Raw genomic sequence first — 10,205 nt, forward strand, 5'->3', positions numbered from 1 at the left:
CATACATGCATAAATTATATTTTTCTCTATTATAATGTATGGATAAGGATTAGAAATATGGCATCTTCGTAACTACTTTTAACAAAGTAATTACGTTACAACAACGTACTGTAATAATAATAATAATAATAATAATAATAATGATTTTCTTAATAATAACAATAGGCTACCATTACGAGTTGAGGAATTATTGTAACTTGTATTTTGTTGTACAGTAATTATAAAATTGGCAACACACTTTTTTTTTCTTTTTGTTGTGTATAATTCGCACGTTAAAAGTTTTATAAATTTTCATGTTAGTTGTGGTTTGTACCTAATCTCATCCCAATCAACAAACTTGGGTTTATGTATCGAACTTGAGATTAAAATAACCAAAAGGGAATATTCTAAGAAGGAGCGGTTATAACTCTGATAATTCAATTTTTGGAAGCGAAGAGTAGACACAAATGTCTAAAAAGAAAAGTAATTTCGTTTTTAAAATGTAATAGTTATATGAAAAGTAAATAAGTAAAAATATTTAAGTTTAAAATTTAACACTTTTTATTATCTTTGAAATCAAAATATTAATGTCTTTACAAACTCTTATATAGGTTAACCCACTTTTTAATGAGTCATGTTCGGGTTACCCATTTTTCAAATTAGTTGTGTCTAGGCTTACTTGTCTAAAAAAAACAAGTAGTGTTAGTAAATTCAAAACTATTAAAATATTTATGTCACACTTGGTCTTCGCAACCAAGACAAATCAATCTCACCCATAGGGTCATTGGATTTAAACAATTACACATATTCAGTCACGAATAAAGTACAAGTCCTTTTTAGCTAGTTTATGAAATGTTCCTCTTTCTTGTGTTTCCATTGATTAACTCGATTTCTTGCTTTCTCCACCTGAAAATTTCATGTACACCCCTTATTATTCTACTAAACGTCGAAAATAAATATTGAACTAGACATGGCCAAACTTGAGTTTCTGAAATCACCTCGATGTTCCAGTCGGTTCGGAAAGTAACCCATAGTAAGATAGCTGTTTGCATTGTCATACCCCCGATCATTCCCGACCATATTCCCTGTTGTTCATTAAATAGCACAAATAAATAACTAAATAAGATACGAAAATATATATACTAGAAATTGATAAATAAGAAAATCTTAGTAACCAACTGTGCCCTAAATTGATTAAAAATGAATAAAAAAACAAAAATGACAACAATAAAAAAGGTAAAAAGGATGTTGGCTTGTTGCACCTTAACACCAAGGTCAAATTTGAAAGCCAACAAAGAACCAAGCGGCACTCCAACCACATAATAACATCCAATATTCACATAGGCAACAAATGCTTGCCATCCACACCCAACAGCAACACCTATATATAATATATCCCGTTTCAATTTCCAACAAGATCGGTCACTAAATCGTCTGACTTAAATGAATCTATTTATTGGAATATGATTCGTGAGTTATACATGTAGAAATATCCTGGTGGGAATATTGCTTTAAGAAGATGAAAATTCTTACCTGAAAGGACAGGTTGGATGCCATTTAAGAGAATGGAAAATGCAAGCAGTGGGGTGAGTTCCGAGACTGCATTAGCGACAGTTTCGCCGTCGGTAAAAGCATAACTAATGACGTGCCGTAGAGCTAAGATGACAATAGCACATATCAAACAGGTCACGAAGGAGCAAAGAGTAACCACCACAACAGCAAATGCTGCTGATTTAGGATGTCCAGCACCTAGCTCGTTGCTAACTCGCACACTATAATAATATAATTATGTTGTTACTAAACATGTATAGATACTCCAATTAATGCGTAATTAGGGATTTAAGCAATTCATTCCAAGTCAACTTGAGCTCCGGCTAACGAGTGAATCAAAGAGTAAGCTAACGAGCGAAGCAATGGGTCAGTTTACTTGACTCTAGCTTGGCTCAGTTACAAACTAGCAGAATTTGACCTAGAAGTAGGGGTTTTTTTCAATGGGAAAATCCCCAAAATGTCAGTATGACCTTTTGGATTTCTCAGTGTGTTCATCTGACATTTTTCTTCTCAAAATATTGTCCACCAAACAAGCTAGCGGAGCCAACAAAATTAGATAAACGGGCATTGGTGTCCTGAGCAAGTCACATGCCACCATGCGTTTAAATACGGGCAGGCATGCTAATGTATTTACAAACAAGCTCGTGATAATGTCGTTCCGACAGTTTAACACCAACGTCCGATGGCGTTTGTAAATTTGGACACGTTGCAAGTTTTAATTGGATTTAAACACCATCGTCTGCCAGTCTAGCACCGTCGCTCTATATTTGTATAGACATTTTTCATTTAAAAAAAATAAACTACATATATTAAGTATATATATCATGAACATTTTGGGATTCTCTCTTTTTGGATATAGGCCTATTGGTCATATATGCCAACATCTTTTGTCCTCAAATACCATGCAGATTTTAGTTGGTGACACATTTCACTTTCAACATGTATCTATATATAGTCACTACTCACTAATGGCTATTTTATAGTAAACAAACCTTGCTGCAGCATTAAACCCAACAGAAATCATCAGAACCCATCCAAGTATGGTAGAGCACACAGCCATTGAATCCAATGCTATTTCAGGATTCTTCAGTAAACCTGTGATCAATATCAATATTTGAAAGTACCACACTTCCAAACACAACATAACCGCTGAAGAAGTCGACAATTTAAAAAAATCCCAAAGCCCCAAAAACGCCCGCGTGCTGAACCCTGTCCACGTCTCCTTAAACCGATCACTCACCACTATATACCCAAATTGTGCTCCCACAATCACCCACCACGAAACTCAACACGAGTGAGCCGCCCAACAAGCCCCAGCCCCACACGTACAACTCGAGCCATGTCAACACAATATGAACCACGACACGAGCATGATGGCCGCAATGTAGGCGCTCGGGTTCACAATGCTTTGTGCTTGTAGGAACTTTTGAATCAGGAAGTTAGCCGCGTAGGCGAAGATTTGTGGGATGAGGCCGTATATGAAGAGGGAGGCGGAGGCTGCGATCTCGGGCGATTGGCCGATCAAAAGCAGTAGTGATTTGGAAAAGATGTAGAGAAACATAAGAGGAATTGCGGTGGCCATTAAAAGAATGGTTGATCTTTGAAGGTAAACACCAAGCATTTCATATTGATGGGCTCCATATGCTTGTCCACATAGTGTCTCTACTGCACTTCCCATCCCAAGCTCTAACCACACACAAAGAATAAAAATTGTTTTATGGCAAATAGTAGAAGTGCATATTTATGTTTTAGTGAAAGAAAAATAAGTTTATATATGTTATAAGTTGTTTATTTACTAAGTAATGTTTTAAAAACCAAGCATGCATGTGTCATGCAGACAACTTCGATTGTATTTTATTTTAACCGCTTGAACTGCCGGTCTGATTATCATATTTTCAAACATGTTATATCTTGAGCACATTAATAGGTTGAGCACAGAAAGAAAACAAAAAGGCAGGCAGGCAGGCAGGCGGGTTAATATCTTGAGCACAATACTACAAACGAGTCATGTCATATGTACATACTATCAATAACATTATAATTAACATATACAAATAATTTAACTCGAATAAAATGATCATGCAAAAGACATGATGGTGATATTTCATAAAGTATGGTAAAATTAGTTTAGTATTAAAAATTTTAAATTCGAGTGACTATTCTATATTTTTAATTGGTAACAGATGATCTATTTTGAAAATGTTTACAAACATTTATATAGTTTATTGTAATTATTATTATTTTTCCAAGTTACGGAATCTTAAACTAAGACTAAGATATTTATAACTTTTAAAGTTTAAACATAACTTAAACTAATTTCTCGATATTCCTTTTTTTTAATGATCAACAAAGTCTAGTCACCCGGGTACTCCTATTGGCATCATTTAAGCTCGTGATCGCAAACAGAGTTGGCGATCCGATCCACCACCAATTCCTAGGGAAATCACTGCCTCAAAGGCCCTCCGTGGTAAAATCATTGGCTCACACATGCCATTTTTGTCACGAAAAAGACTTAAACCGACAACCTCTCCTAGAGAAAGCCACCGCTATAGCACTGCTCCTTTGTTAGTTTCTCAGTTTTCTTATTGACTTTATGAAAATAAAAATAAAAAGTTATATATATACGTACAAAAACTAAAATTAGTAGTATGTATCTTGTTAATTACCATAACTCCATACGCGAAAAGTTGGACACCGTTGTTGCCGAGCGATGCCGCGGCCAACTCAAGGTTTCCGAGGTGGCCGCAGAATATTTGAGTAGACATCGATGTCACGTTGTTCAACAAATACACGATGATGGCTGGACCCGCTAGCCGAAACAAACTATAGAGTTCCATCGTTGTTGCCTTTTGGAATCGACTGAAGGAAGTTAAACTCGTGCCCGACAGTATCTCCTCCAGCTCCGAACTTACAACATCGCCCGCCGCGGATGGGTACTTAGATAAAATAGGTTCGGTGAAGTCACCATGTTGGGTAGAGGATGAATCCATTGGTGAGTGATCAGTGTAAACATCGGCAATCATCAGTTTATAAATATGATTTAATTTACATAGAGTCCCTAAGTTTTGCATAAATCAATATATGGTGTTTATATGTATATATAGAACTAGAGTGTGATGCTCGCGTTAGGTGGCGAGAGTCTATTTGTTACATGGTATATCGATTAGTTAGTATAGACTATGTTGTCTTTAATAACGGTAAAAATAAGCAAGTTACAATAATATATATATATATAGATAAAAGATCCAATACAATAATCCTTAATCATACATTACGTAAGCGAGTTCCTACACTGTTGATTTCAAAATCACGCGATGGCAATATTGTAAATTTCATCAACTATGATCCACTGCTCCCATCAATTCGTTACCGTCCAACGATCGTATTCACCGTCACGACCATCGACGTTACCGTCGTGAACATCATCTTTCTCCGTCACGAGTTGTTCACAGGTTAGTTTATCAAATTGATCAATTGAAATTGAAATTGATGAACTAATTGATCAATTAAACTTTGAAATTGATCTAATTAATCATCAATTTGAAGTTTCAGTTATCAATTTTGAGTTTGAGTTCTGGGTTTTAACATTGAACGTATTAACATTAACCTAAAATGTATAAACAGAACGTATAAACTTTTTGTACTGAACTTTTAAAGTTTAATGATTTTTGTTCTGAACGTTTAAACAGAACGTATAATACGTTTAAACAGAACGTATAAAGTTTTTGTGTAAAACTTCTAAAGTTTTTTGTATAGAACTTCTAAACCTTTTGTTAGAACTTCTAAAGTTTTGATACAGAACATCTAAACTTGAACGTTTAAAGGTGTTCATTTTGGTCAGAACGTTTAAATTTGTAGTTTTGATCTGAACGTATTAGTTAAACGTTTAAACTTTTTGTTCATTTTTTGTCAGAACGTTTAAACTTTTTCTTCATTTTGGTCTAAACTTTTTACTTTTAGAAGTTCTAGACAAAAAATTTAGAAGTTCTGTACAAAAATTTTAGAAGTTCTGTACAAAAAGTCCAGAACGTTTAAAGTTTTTGTGCAGAACGTTTAAATATGAACCCTAATCATAGCTCAATTAAGTGTATTATTATGCAATTTCATAATCGACTGATGATTCTAAAGCCTCCTACACATCAATTCTATTGATTAAATCATTAATTTTTGATCAATTTGAAGATTTTTAATGTTCAATGACGTTCTTTTCAATTTGGGTTTTGACTTTTGAGATTTCATACTGTAAGTTGTGATTAGAGCTTAGAAATTGGATGAGATAGTTTAAGGAGTTATGAATTCGGATCGGAATCGATTTTAAATCGATGAATTTGATCGCGAACTACTGTCTGGGTTATTTACCAAATTGTCACCGCGTGAAATTGAAATCGTGACCAGCAGTGCCGCGTACGTAAAGTACGATAAGTCATTATTGTACAATAACTCACCCCTATATATATATATATATATATATATATATATATATATATATATATATATATACATACACATACGGAAAGGTTAAAATAAAAAGAATATTTTTCCTAGAAAGTGTAAGAAGTGATCATAGCCATTAAATTCAACAGAACACATAGGGGTATGATGATAATCATCAACATTTTTAATTAAGGACTATAAATCTGATTATAATTGCATCCTTGTTTAATTAAATAGAATGGCCAAATTCATGAAACTACCAAGATTTGCAAGAATAATTCAAAATCATCATTTGCAATATCACTTAGCGAGACTGTTACCAGAATGTCTTCATCAAAAACTTGTGCCCAAATCAAAACCAACTAGTTATGTAGTGATTTTATATATTATAAATTTATAATAATACACTGACGATCATTATCATATCAAAAAAACAATTTGTATATTTTAATAATTCCATATTGCATTTGGCTGAATCATTGTAGGTTGTTCTTTGATTTTATATATTATAATTTTATAGTGGGAAATTAATTCACCTCTGACAATAAAGTCAATTTAACGGAGGTTGTTGTGAAATTAAGTTAAAGAATTTTGTGAAACAAGGGTGGAGTTCTCCACTACTTTCTACTTTCTACTTTCTACTTTCTTTGTCTCACATCAATATCGTAATGCATCACAAATTTACGTTAGTAAAAATTGGTTGATGGTGTGTTGTAATTTGGTGTTGACGAGGATGGTAAGTCGGCGTGTTTTTGTTAACCAGTAGGTGTGTGTTTATTAATGTTGGTCTGTTTCTGTTACCCGACTAGTGTGTTGTTATCTACTTTGTTGTTATGTTTTGTTAGACTGGGTTTCACTTTGATGATTAACAGTTGTGTTTATGTAATTAATAGGAAGACGAAGTCAAACACGATTACATTAGGAAAGGTGAGAGCAACGCATTAACAAGCGGTGAGGATAAATAGGAGTTTCCATAGATATTGGTTGACGAATCTGCATGTGTTTATAGCATTATTGACTTTTTTACCCCTTAATCCCTTTAATTGTGCTTATAAAGTAAAACACATCGAACAAAAACACACCAACCAATCACAACCATTAGTAGGGGTGTGCATAAAACCGAAAATACCGAACCAAAACCGAAACAACCGAAAAAACCGAATCGAAAAAACCAAACCGAATTAGAAACCGGTGGTTCGGTTTTGAACTTTAGAAAAAACCGAAATATTGGTTTTGGTTCGGTTTTGTATTTTGTAAAGAACCGAAAAAACCGAACCGAACCGAAATTACAAACATCGTAATGATCATAATATCTTAACCGTAACCGTTAAAATAAAATATGTCAATAACTATTTGTTTAGTTTTAACATATGGTAAATAACACATATTTAGTTTCTGCATATGGTTAATAGCTAATAATATTGATACTTTTAGTTTTGATTTCGAATTTTGATTTTAATGTATCCATTATAAGCTTTTAATATTTGAGATCTAAAATATTCAATGTTATATTAATTATTAGTTTAAAAAAAAAAAAATGTCATGCCTAATTTCAATATCTTAGGTCAAAATTTTTTTTACCTAAAATGTTTTGGCTTGATTAGCAAAACCGAAAAAACCGCATCCAAAACCGAACCGAACTCAAAAACCAAAAACCGGAAACTGAAAAAACCGAAACCAAACGGTTTTAAAAAACCGTAAAACCGAAAGTTTGGTTTTCGGTTTGGTTTTAGTTAAAAACCGCACCGAACCGTACCACGCACACCCCTAACCATTAGATCCAACGATCCAGTGCTTCATATTTCTTCCTACACTTTCTAGACACACCATTCTTTTTATAATAACATCTCCCTATATATATATATATATATATATATATATAGGATCAGAATCATGAGAGAACTTTTTTAAAATTGAGAACTATGAGAACCATTTTGAACCACAAAAAACCCAAAAATAAAAAAAATCATAAAATAAAAAAAACACAAAAATAAAAAAAAAGTAAAAAAACAAAACATCCCGGTTTCATTAAAAAAAACTTGGTTTAGCCAAATTATATACACATATATATAATATATACATATATGTACATTTACATGATTTTTTTATACACATGTGTATAATTTAAGATAAATAATAATGTACATATGTGTATATTACGTAATTAAAGATTAAATAAAATTATACATATGTTTATAATACGACGTTTTGTTTTTATTTTTTTATTTTTTAATGAAACCGGAATGAAATATAAGAATTTTGGTTTTTTTACTTTTTTAAAATTTTTGTTAGTTTTTGTTTTATGATTTTTTTAAATGTGTTTTTAATGGTCCAAAATGGTTCTCAAAGTTTTCAATTTGCAAATGGTTCTCTTAGAATCCTTACCATATATATATATATATATATATATATATATATATATATATATATGCATACTACTTTGATCCTCCCATGTTACGGGTGTTTATTTAAGTTTTTGTTTTTAATCGTTTTCCTATTTTATGATGATTTATTTATTTTTTAAGGTAGTTTATTTTAATTTAATATATATATATATATATATATAAATATATTAGTTTGTTATTATATTTTTTTGCCTTTGGGTATTTTCAATTGAGATGTGTATGTTTTTTAGATTTTTAACGAACAAAAATACACGAACACGAACATGTTGATTTTTTAAATGAGCAAACATGAACACAAATATTTGTCTAATAAAAAAAGGGGGCATTGATGTAGTCGACGATGACGGGTAGTATCGAAAGTTAACCGGCGATGGAGATGATAAACCAGCAATGGTGAACATGTAAAGAAGATAAATTAAATTAGGGTTTGAGGATTAAAGTATTTACCAATATATAAGATCTTATTACCCATTTGAGAGCTATTTAGGTTTGGTAAGACCCATAACCCGTGAAAGTGACACGTAAAATTTTATGATAGTCAATTATATATATATATATATATATATATATATATACATATATACATATATATATATGTATATTTATATATTTCACTAAAACCAAGTGATAAGGTTCAAGCCTCATTTGAATTATATTTAGGTGGGCTTTAGGTATCGTAATATATATATATATATATATACATATATACATATATATATATGTATATTTATATATTTCACTAAAACCAAGTGATAAGGTTCAAGCCTCATTTGAATTATATTTAGGTGGGCTTTAGGTATCGTAGAACTAGAGAGGGTGTATGTATAAAAAAGGTTAAGACAAATCGACTTTAAGACTTAAGACTATGCTTCATAGGTTAAGACTTAAGACTATGCTTCATAGCTTTCATGCATCTTTTAAAGGACTTAAAATCTCTCTCTCTCTCTCTCTTAATTATTATATTTTTTCTTTATCTTAAATATTTGCAGTGTATATAAAAATAATGAATAGTATATCTTTATATTTTTAAATATAATTTTCATAACAAATTTTAGAGATATAAATGAAGATCTTTATAAAGATTGTAAAATAGAATAAATCTTCCATTTTATAAACATTTCATAACAAATATATTGTAAATGCTTTCAAAATACCAGTATAGCATACATTTCTTGTTTCAATAACTTGAAGTTATAGGGATGGTGATGAATCTCAGACTCCAAGGGAATACCCAACACCTAAATCATCTGAGATGGGTATAGAGTACGGATTAGTATAATATATATTTTGTGGGTATGGAACGAGTTTGGAATTTAGAGATATGCCCCTCACCCCGATTACCCAGTAACATACATACATATACATACATACATATATATATATATATAATATATATAAACGAAGATATAAAAATCCTACGTGTCGCGATATGGTCGCTCCCCATTTTTTTGGAGCCATCAGATTTGCTTGATTTTTAAATGGAGGTTTCTCATGCATTTGATCTGAATTCATGGGTATGAGTATTACCAAACCCAAATGGTTCTCAAAGTTTTCAATTTGCAAATGGTTCTCTTAGAATCCTTACCATATATATATATATATATATATATATATATATATATATGCATACTACTTTGATCCTCCCATGTTACGGGTGTTTATTTAAGTTTTTGTTTTTAATCGTTTTCCTATTTTATGATGATTTATTTATTTTTTAAGGTAGTTTATTTTAATTTAATATATATATATATATTTATATATATATATATATATAAAAATATATTAGTTTGTTATTATATTTTTTTGCCTTTGGGTATTTTCAATTGAGATGTGTAT

At 31.4% G+C, this 10,205-nt stretch overlaps 1 pseudogene across 1 annotated transcript; it reads right to left on the reverse strand.

Moving 5' to 3' along the window:
- Window positions 1-683: 683 nt before the first annotated feature.
- On the reverse strand, window positions 684-4,522 carry LOC143554517 (protein DETOXIFICATION 40-like; annotated as a pseudogene). Its single transcript, XR_013139032.1, has 6 exons — window positions 4,197-4,522; window positions 2,523-3,214; window positions 1,513-1,751; window positions 1,242-1,360; window positions 978-1,064; window positions 684-885 (listed from the first exon to the last, which is right to left on the reverse strand). The product of XR_013139032.1 is annotated as a protein DETOXIFICATION 40-like (transcript).
- Between the last annotated feature and the right edge of the window lie 5,683 nt (window positions 4,523-10,205).

The sequence above is a fragment of the Bidens hawaiensis genome, unplaced genomic scaffold, assembly GCF_021521415.1.
Source record: "Bidens hawaiensis isolate Kalapana, Puna unplaced genomic scaffold, B.hawaiensis_p1.1 tig00017719_1, whole genome shotgun sequence".
NCBI lineage: Eukaryota > Viridiplantae > Streptophyta > Magnoliopsida > Asterales > Asteraceae > Bidens > Bidens hawaiensis.